Here is a 10,948-nt window from a genome sequence, read left to right as displayed (position 1 = left end):
AAATGCAAAACATGAGAACAGCCTCCCATCCCAGGAAAGCTCTGACTTCTCTACCCCGTGGAAGTGCTCAGGTCCTCTGTTCCTCTTTGCAGCGTGGGCTCTGCCTCGGGGCAGGACACATGGGCACAGTTGGGCTCCCATCTCCATTGTCCCATCGCTGAATGTTTTGGGAGGCTGGAAGGTTGGCATCTTGCTCTTAAGAGAGATTATCAGCTTGAGGTAAGGACTGCTCCGAATTCTCAATTGTGACCTATTTTGTGACTTTGTTTACTTTTTGCTGAAGCATGTATACAGGCAAGGACACAAATCTTAAGTGTAGAACTTGATGAATTTTCACAAAGCAAGAACTTCCGTGCATCTAGACCCAGATTACAAGAGAGAACGTTATCAGTTCCCTGTTCCCAAAAGATTTCTTCGTGCCCCCTTCTCTCCAGTGACTCCTCTCTCCCCACTCCCCACAAAAGTAGCCCCTATTGTGTCTTCTGTTATCATGGACCAGTCTTGCCTCTTTCTGTACTTTTTATAGATGGAATTGTACAGTACAAACTCTTCAGTGTCCAGTTTCTTTTCTTTACTATATTTGGAAGAGTCATTCTTTTTGTGGTGTGTAGCTCTGTTTCATTTAGTCTTTGCTGCATAGTATCCTATCATATGAATATATTACGGCTGATATATCCATTTTACTGTTCATGGACATTCAGGCAGTTTCTTGTTTTTGCTATTCCTAGAGAGATGGCTATGAACATTCTAGTAAGACTGCAGATTGTGTTTTTTAGTAACATTATAAACCTAACTTGAAGTGGTTCATTTTAAATGTAGTCATAAGGGGCACCTGCCTGGTTCAGTCATGACTCTAGATCTCAGGGTTGTGAGTTGGGTACAGAGATTACTTAAAAAATTTAATTTAAAACTTAAAAAATTAAAAAATATATAGTCATAAGATCCATTTTTGTGTCTTATTTCTTTGAAAAGTGACAGAGACTCGTGACAAAAATTCTCAACATCACAGAAAGGTGTGGAATGGAAAACAAAAACCCCTATATCTTCCTAGACTTTACCCATTATCCAGAATCATCCCCTATTAATAGTTTCTTGTGTATCAGTCTAGGTATTTTCTACTGCTCAGGCAATCATATCTAAGGATATACATTATACCATTAAAAACCCCACAAATTGCATTTTACTACATTCGATTTCTGTGCCCCCCCCCAAGCATTACAGAGTCCTGGCAATCATCAGATGAGGGTGTCTGGCCCTGGAAGGTGAGTAGCCCATCCCTCCTGTCAGACAAAGCCGGGCTATCATTTTGAATGTGCTTTTATTAAGGTAAGACACATGTGAGTTTATACAGCTGGAACTTTCATGCCTCCTTCCATACACATTTCTGGAGCAGCTGGTGTCCTCAGAGTGGGGCTTGTCTGAGAAGAGCTCCCAGCGTGGTGGGAGGTGGGTACAAGGCACAGGAACAAATAGCTATGATATGATGTTGACAGGTGTCGAAACAGAGACCGGTAAATGGGTTCTGAGAGTACAAATGAAGGAGCGGTGAGTACTTCCTGTTAGGGTCAAGGAAGGCATCAGAGAGAGTTGATATTTGGGCCAGTCCTGGAATGTTTAATTACTAGGGTTTTGCTGGGCAGAGCAAGAAGGGAAAGGCCTTCCAGGCAGAAGGAAGGACTCACGCAGACATAGTGAGGCTGGGCAGTCACTGGCACGTTCAGGGACGTGTGGGGTTAGACCCCAGGATGGAAGGAGGGTAGGGCTGGAAGATGAATGAAATGGAGTAAGATAGGGATTTGGGGGATAAGCTGTCAGGGGGCTTAGACAGTCATTCTGGGAGTGATCATCCACATTTCGGAATTGTGGGCTACATCTCTTAGGTGCTAAAAAACGATGAGCCAAAAGACACGGAATGGTTGCTTCCAACATCACCTCCTCCACGACACCCTTGATTAAAGTATGGATCACATTGTTCCTGGGTCTGTATTGTCCACAGGACGAAACCCTCTCCTACAGATCCCCTTCCATGCTTGCCTGGATTGCCCCGCCCCAAACACAGCTACTGCACCTAACAGGTGGTCAACGAAGGATGAATGAGTACGTGAATGAGCGGCAAGTGATTTCACCTGCACTGCAAAATGGTGCCTGAGAAAGCGGGTGGGTGGGTGAGCGTCTCTTTGTGGATTTGTTTTTAGGCACACCCAGCTTCTGCCTGCCCACATGGTGGGAGAGGAATGAAGAGCTGGTAACCTTGGCTTCTGCACCAGCTCAGGCTGTGTGCTGAGGGAATTGCTTCATTTCCTTAGCAACACTACCTGCGCCCAATGTGGGGCTTCAGTTTAGCCAGATTGGGGATGGCATGGAGCTCGGTGAAACCCTCCAGCCTCATCTCTGTCCATGCCAACCCAGGGGAATTCATACTGCACTAAAATGCCCACACCTTCCCTTTCCATTTTGGAAATCCAGGCCTTGCTCAGAAAAAGGGGATCAGCCCCCTTGTTGACCCTTTTGACCTAGATCCTCTCCTGCGGACGGCCCCTTAGCCACTGGACTGGTGACATGAAACAGATTGGAAGAACCACTTTCCCTTTCTCCTCGGTCTGCCTGGCCTTCCTAACTGGTCAGCTCCCTGGAAGAGACCCCTACCCCCTAAGGGTCCCCTTTAGACAGCCCAGAAACATCAACATTTCTACCTGAACTTTGAAGAATTTTTTTTCACCAGGTAGCACCCTGATTGGGAGAATTTCCCCTGCCCTTTGACTTGAACTGCCCTTGCAATCTTTCCTCACTCCTGCTGCTCTTTTCTGCATACCTAATTGCTTTGTCTATTTATCTGGGTTTCATCTGGACCTTCCCACTATGGAATGTTCATTTTATATCTGGAAACTGACCCCAGGGCCTGTTCCAACAGGGTCATCTCAACCACAGGAGAATATAAATGCTAAATATGGTCTTCCTCTTCCTCCCTACGTATTAGACTACCTTCCATGATGAGATGTAATTTTTCATTACAGGATCCGTGTTTTACCTTTTCCAACCCACACATTCCCGAAAGAATGCGGGTAACATTCATTTCCAACTCTGTGTACACCGTGCAGATGTAAATGGTTGTGAGGTAACCCATCAGGTAATATGGTAATAGCTCTATAGACTCATGTCTGGAAGAAGCTCTTTGTTTATTAAAAAATCTTCAGTGGGCTAGACTACCTCTCCCTGCTTCCCAGACTCACTGCCTTCCCTTGTAGTTACTAAATTATACCTGTGCTCCCTTGTATGGTGAACAGAGGGAGGAGAGTGTGAATACAGAGACAAAGCCCCACTTCATACTTCAGCTCCATCACTGTTAATTATGTGACTGTTGGTGCAGGCCACTTTGCTTCTCCGCAAGTTAGTGTCCTATCTAAAAAATGGGAATAATAACTCTTGCTACACAGAGTAGTCTGTCCAGGGAGACTGGGTGTGAAGAAGTCCGGTGGCGAGCAGGCAGGAGCGGTGGGACTGGGTTTCCATCATGGCTCTGTCACTTGCCAAGTGGGTGAATTTGAGCAAATTTAATCTCTCTGAGCCTCAGTTTTGTCACTATAAACTAGGGATGCCAATGCAAACCTTCAGGTTTCTAAGAAGGAATAAATAGGATATTTGAAAAACATCTAGCACAGTGGGATAGATTAGAAACATAACACATGTTCTCACTCCTTTCTTCTCTGTACAAATTCAGGTGCTGGGTGAACCTTGCATGACCACGCCTGACCTTCCTGGGATAAATGAAAGAGTTTCTAACATCTCGCTTTTCGATGTGATATTTTCCTTTCTCATAGATCTCACTGGTGTTTTCTTCCTAGCTACTTCTCTCTGATGTCGAGAGTGTGTCTCTCTTCATTGATTTCTGAAGGAACTAAAGGAGTTCTGTTGGATCTCAGGACAGAGGGCAGAATGCCTTTCATGGAGGATGTGTTATATGAATGGGATCTTGTAGAAAGCTGAGGAGGTATTCTTCGGCAGAGAAGGGGGTGTGGAGAGCACGGGCAGAACAGCACGACAAAGGCACAAATATGCATGTGTGTGATATGTTGTGGGTAGAGGGTCTGAAGCAATTGTTTATAAAGTCACCCAGGTGTCCTGGCTCACAACAATCGGAATTTTCTTATGCAAAGAACACCAGGATTTTTTTTTTTTTTTTTAAAGAGGATCGCAAAAAGCACGTGGTATAGAATTCTCTCACACAGGCCTAAGCAATTTAATTAGCAGAAAATGAGGATTTATTTTTTGTGTGCTATAAAACCACAATGTGAGCACGTGTCTGTGAAATAAATAAGCTACTGAAGACACACGATGGGCTGTTCCTGAGGCTTTCCCACAATTTTTCACCAGGGACTTGTTTTTTCGCTCTGCCATCTGTGGGCTCTCACTAGAGATAGGCAGAGCTGCCAGTGCCAAAGGTTTAACAAAAGTCAGTGGGAGAAAACTTAACATTGAGAAAATTGTATCTTTGAGCATAATTTGGACAAGACTCCATTATTCTATTTTAGTGAACGAAAATTTCTTTCCAGTTGATGGGACTTCTAAGGTTCCACTGAAGGGCAGCCTGTAGGGTGGAGAGGGCTGGGCTGGAGGCTGGGGTGAGGGTAGGGAGAATGGAGTGGGGGGGGGGGGAGTGAGGAGGGGAAGTAGAGCAGAGAAGGGTGAGTTTGGAGGGACCTGGGTAAGGACCAGAAGTTGGGTAGTGAAGATCTGAGGAGTCTGGATCTGATTCCTTGAGGGAGATGGAGCTATGGTAGGGTCTGGCATAAGGGAGTGACACATGAAAAGGGGAAATTTGGGAAAGACACATCTAATGGATATGAAGGGTGGCTTGAAGTACATCAGAACAGAGAGGTAAGAGAAAAATAGTTCAGCTGTCAGATGAAGAGTTGGAGGGGGGGATTTTAAAAAAACCAAACATTCATTCTAGATGCCTCCATGTCTTGGATCAGAATGCTCCAAAGTGCAAATGAACAGGACAGGGTCTACAAGAAGAATGGGGAAGATTGGCTATGGGCTATTGGCCGTCTGAGTGCCTCAGAATGGTTGGAATCAACACATTTCCTTCTGCTGCTACTTTCTGCCTCTGCTAGCTTGCATAGTGGAGGGGGAACAGAGTTCTAAATTCCTCCAGTAAGTGACTAAGCTCGCACCAGGTTGGAGAGGAGGCTCCTGTTTGCTTACACCTCTGCCTCCCTTCCCCCATGGGATTTCATCAAGAGCCCCTACTGAAGACTGACCCCGAATGGTAGAGGTCAGTGCAAGGCATTTTGAGCTCAAGTCCGGGATTGACAGGGAACAGAATTCTGAAGCCTGTTACATTTGTTATTTTAAAAGATTTGGTACATTATTACTTGTCAGGGAGTAGGATCGGAAGTAGAAATTGTTCTTTCAACTGGCAGGCTTACATATCTATCATGATACTTTAAAATTTTTTTAATTTATGGCTTAATTCCAATCAGATATTTAATAGCCTCACTTTTTTTTTTTTTTTTACAGTTTCCCCAGAATTGTTTGTTTCTGTACTTTTTTTAAAACCAGTCTTCTTAATTCACGAACACTGGGGATTTGGTCTTTGAAAAATTCTAAAAACATATCATACAAATTATGAAATCATTATATACTCATTGTGTACAATTAGGAAAATACAAAAATGATTCAAAATTAACAGGCACCCATAATTCCAGAAATGAATACTGTTAACATTTAAACATATTTCTTCCCTGGCTTTTCTCTTCACTGTTTTACATAATGGAGATATATTTTTTAATATATAACTTTGCATTTTGCCCAAGATTATAGGCATGTCCCCAGGGCATTAAAAGCTCTCATAAATTTCATTTTTAAGGTTTGCTTAGTATGCTTAGTTATGGCTATAACATCATGTACTTGTTTTCCTGAGGTTGGAGATTAGGCTGTTTCCAATTTTTTGAGGTTAAAAACAACACTACCGTGACAATCTGTGTGTGTGTGTGTGTGTGTGTGTGCGCGTGCGCGCTCGCACACGTGTTTTAGTTTTAGTACAGGTGTGACTGCTGGAGATGGGGCCAGACCCTATTGCCTATGCCAGATGAGGGTCCGCTGCCCCCTTCTCACTGTGAATGACAGCTGTCAGCTGAAGGAAGGGCTACTCTGGAGGTGTCCCCCAGACCCCTGGAGAAGGTGTTGCCCTGGTCCCTGGAAGAGGCAGCAAAGCCCAGAGCACAGGGCTGTTGTAAAGGCATCAGAGAGGTCTTGCGATTCCATTTTGTAATGGAGGAATCTGAAAGAGAATTCATTTTCAAAGGAAACATAGAGGTTTTCAAGAAGTCTTTTGAATTGATTGGGTTAGTATTGTGTTGCTTTTACATGTGTTAAAATTTTTAAAATTGCATGTGTTAAAAAATAGAGGATCTAATGAGGGAGAGAATAGCAGTTGCTTTGAATAACAAACTAGTAGGAATAAGCAGACATTGGCTTCCTGAAGTTCTGTGCAGGCTGGCTCTCTTGGTGAAGCAGTCCCCTGGAAAGGAGTTTTGGGGTCAGCAAATCAGAATTCTGGCTCTAGCTGGGTTGCACTGGGCAAGTTGCTTGGCCTTTCTGAGCCCCAGATCCCCCCCCCCCACCCTTCTGAAATGAAGCAGATGACGCTAATATTTTTCACCTGCGGTTTGTTGAGAGGCTTCAAACACCAAGGAAGGATCTGCGAACGGCACAGAGACTGTGCCCTAAGAAGTAGCTGAGGCTTGTTCTCGAACTGGAATCGTAGACAGGTATGCCTGGCCTCAGGACAGCTTAACCTGGAAGACTCAGACTTCCAGTGCCTAGACATGCAGGGGGAAATCCTGGGTTATATTTTCAGAATCTACTGCAGGGACTGAAGTCACGCCTCTTGAGGCATTTACTAAATGGTTGCACTCGGACACCCTGGGTTTCCTTAACTGATAGTTCAATGCTGTGATTTTTTTGTCCCAGGCTGTAAGCAGGGACAGGGCCAGGCTAAGGGAACACTGAAACATTGCATTCTGGGGTCAGATGCTTAAAAACCCTGCAATCAAACCTGAGGCCATATTCGGCAACAACTGTATCTGATGACAGCTTATTATGGAAGGTTCTGAACTTCTAAGAATCCCTTAGTAGGAAACATACAAAATGGAAATCTCCCTTCCTGGTTTTCCGCAGCTAGGAATTTTGTTTCTTCCTGACTTCTCCAACCATTCTACCTGTTTGTTAAAACACGGATCCATGGTGTATGTTGGTGTGTGTGTGATGCTCGGGTGAGCAGGAGGCTAGCTTCAGAGGGCCAAGGAGATGGAGAAGTTCAGCTCACACACATGCATTTCTGGGAGGTAGACTCTCCATTAGTTAACTGTGGGCATCCAGCAAAGTTTTCTGGTGTGAGTGTGCGCTGATGTGTTTTCATGGGTTTGGCTCTTCTGAAGCTGAGGAACAATGGGTAAGAGAACCTTTCCATGACCTGTCATGTCTGGGATCCTGACTGGCCCAGAGGAGGGTTTTTTGTTTGTTTGTTTGTTTTTAAGATTTTATTCTTAAGTAATCTCTACACCCAACATGATATTTGAACTCACAACCCCAAGATCAAGAGTCACATGCCCCACTGACTGAGCCGGCCAGGCGCCCCTGGAGGAGTAGGTTTTCCTTAGAAATGTTCAAGGGGAGTCATAATACCTAGTCTTCATTTGCCCTTGTCTCTGGGAAGGAAAGAGTTACACCTCCTGCCCCCACGGGGGACATTTTATTTTCGCAGTTCTTTGAAGTGCTCTCAGAGAGCTAAGCATCAGGCCCAAGGCAGCTCTGTGTATCTTTGCAACAGATTAGAACATATTCACATTTTATTTGCTCACAGAACAAATATTTCCCTTGGAATGAAACCGAGGCAGCCGAACAGGATCAGGCAGGACTAACCGTGAAAGAGCGCCCCCCCCCATCTCCCACCCTCCCCACTGGGGTGGCCAGGCCAGCTCAGGCCTACACCAATGGTTCTCCCCCTCACCTCATGTAGGCCCTGCAGACTCATAGTGATTGATTAACTGAGTCATTTATTCGTTTATAAATAATTATTGTGGGGCACCTGGGTGGCTCAGTCGGTTAAGCATCTGACTTCAGCTCAGGTCCTGATCGCAGGGTCCTGGAATCGAGTCCCAGGTCAGGCTCTGCACTGAGCATGGAGCCTGCTTAAGAGTCTCTGTCTCCTTCTTCCTCGGCCCCTCCCCCTGGTTGTGCACTCTCTCTCTCTCTCTCAAATAAGTAGAAAAATTAAAAAAAAAATTATTGAGCCCTAACCATAGACCAAGAGCCGTACAGTTTGCAAAAACAAAAAGAGAAATGGGCTCAGTCCTCAGGGCTCTCCTAGTCCAGTAGGGGAGGTGAGATGTTTATATATGATTATCTCTAATCAAGGTGAAAGAGATAAGTCTTCAGAACTCAGGAGATCAAATGTTCTGAGGTGGGTATTTATTCTGATTCTGTGTTGGGTGTGTGTAAGGATGGGGGGACCAATGGGAGGTGTATGACACAGTTGGCGTGTTGTATATGTGTCTCTGTGTGTGTGGGCTCTTTGTGTGTGCATGTGTTTGTAGTGTGGGGAGTGTGCCGTGTACATGTTCAAGGGAGTAAGTGTACATGTATGTAGTAAGTGATGGTGGTGAGTATGGGTGTGAGGGTGTGGTAGTGGTGATGGGTATAGGTGTGTGATGATGCTGTGTATGTATGGTGTGTGTGTGTGTGTGTGTCTGTGTGTGTGGTGGGTATTGATCATGGTGGTCGTAGAAGTGAGGAAGGGATGACTTTTAGTCAAAGGAAGACTTTTGGGGTAGATGTGTATGGTGTGTGTGTGTGTGTGCGTGTGTGTGTTTGTGTGTGTGTGTGTGTGTGTGTGTGGTGTACTTGTTATTGGTCATGGCATGGTAGGACAGAAAGAGGAAAGGCTCAGTGCCCAGTGAAGGTGGGGAGGAGCAGGCTGGTGGTGACAGGGGAGGGGGAGGGCCCAGCAGGCAGAGGAGCTGTGCCAGAAAAGGCCTGGAGATGAGAAGACTCTCGAGGGGGTGTGTGAGGGGAGGGTGAACAGTCAGAAATAAGCTAGGAGGGAGTGTTTAATTTTGATAACTGCTTTCTTATCCAGACAATGGCAATTTTGCTTTCCCCAGCTGTCCCTCTTCCTGAGCTCATGTGAGATTCTTGGTTAAAGGAGCCATTGCCTTCCCTGAGGCTCAGCCCCAGCTCAGACTCGGGCCTTACGACAGAATCTCTGAGCGATTCCTGGGTACCTTCTCCACCTGAGTGGTTGCCCCAGAGGTGGTTCCAGGCACTTCCAGCCTCCTGAGCTCAGAATAGCAAAAACAGGGTCTGCTGGGCTTGGGGCCTGAGGAGATTGAAAGGCAGGAATCCCTGAGGCAAAGGTCAGAAGAAAGGACAGTGTGGTCTACCTGCTGGGAAAGCAAGGGGATTGCTAGCTTCCTCATAACTCACGGGCTACCCTGGCTGGATCTGCATTTTGTGGAGCTTTTTAAAGAACAAACAAGGAGACAGATGGTAGGAGCTGGCTCCCTTTCTCAAATTTTGGTTTGCTTTTCATTACTTTTCCCTCTCTCGATAGGGACAAAGCTGCTGCAGGATTCGAAGTTGGCCAGATAAGAATGATTTATTTCCATTTCATTAGACAAGGAACACAAACTAACATTTACAGAAAGTCTGATGTTTGTAAGATACATGTCATCTTCATGGTTACCTATGAGGTAAATATTATCATCCCCATTTTATAGATGAGGAATCAAGGTCAAGAGAGGTAAGGTAAATAGCACGGGATCATTCCCAAACTTCTGCAGTGAGCTCCCTGTAACCAGTCACCTCGCTGGAAGCTGAGTCTCAGTCTGTGGGCCACTGAGACTGTGCTCTTTTCATAATGCTTTCGGAAGTTTAGGAGGAGGCAAGAGCCAGTGAAATGAAGATGTGTTTTATTGTCAAATACTCAGGTTCAAACCCAAGCTCTTCCCTGTATTGCTCATATAGGCGAGTTTGGACCCCTTCCTTCCTTCCTTGCTTCCTTGTCAGATGTCCGTCAAGGGCCTATAATATCCATGTCAAACAGGGAGCCGGGAGCCGAGAACAAACCAGTTAACTCCATGGTCCCAGCCTTCCTAGACTTCCTAGACTTCCTTCAGTCTGATGGATAATGCAGACCATGAAGCAGGTAGTCATGACATAGTTGGAGAAGGGCTGTGGTGGGGGGTGGGGTGGGGGGCGCCCCAGATGCGGTGGGAGCACCTCGAGCTTCTCTGGCACAGCAGCTGCTCCCCCCAGGCTAGCACCGTCATGTCAAATAAATACTGGGTTTTGAAGGCTTCGTCCAAAAAAGAAAAAAAAAGTTAAGTATTTAGCTATTAAATTAACTATTTCAAAGTATTTGAATTTTATTTAAAGTTGTTTAAAATTATTTGAAGTATTTAAGTGTTTAGTTATTAAGTAGTTAATACCTTTTATATTAATTACATGTGAAAATGATAATATCTGGGAAATTTTGAGTTAAAGAAAATATTTTATTCAAGTTCATTGCATCTGTTCCCTTTTGCCCTTTCTATGTGGTTGCTAGAAAATGTAAGCTTACATATGTGGCCCTGTTATATTTCTATTGAGCAGCTTTGCTCTGGAAGAATAAGAACATGGGATGGTATTTCCTAGCTTAGCACAATGGTCTGAGATCATTTGCCGTGTGACCTCCGCAGGAAGGTGCGCGAGAGATGAGTAACATGTTCTCTCCCTTCTCATGACATGTCAGGGGCCACTGTTCACTGCAGGACCCTTGGCCCTCTAATAATGTGGAGAGGGTGTTTGGTGACAGCTACAGAGCTTCTGGTTCGACCTCCTTGAGGATTCCTTAGTCTTTGGGTCCAACATCTTGACACAAAACTCTCCAAATCCTTCCTCCCCT

This window comes from Mustela erminea, chromosome 1 (genome assembly GCF_009829155.1).
Source record: "Mustela erminea isolate mMusErm1 chromosome 1, mMusErm1.Pri, whole genome shotgun sequence".
NCBI lineage: Eukaryota > Metazoa > Chordata > Mammalia > Carnivora > Mustelidae > Mustela > Mustela erminea.
Note: the sequence above shows the minus strand (reverse complement) of the source record.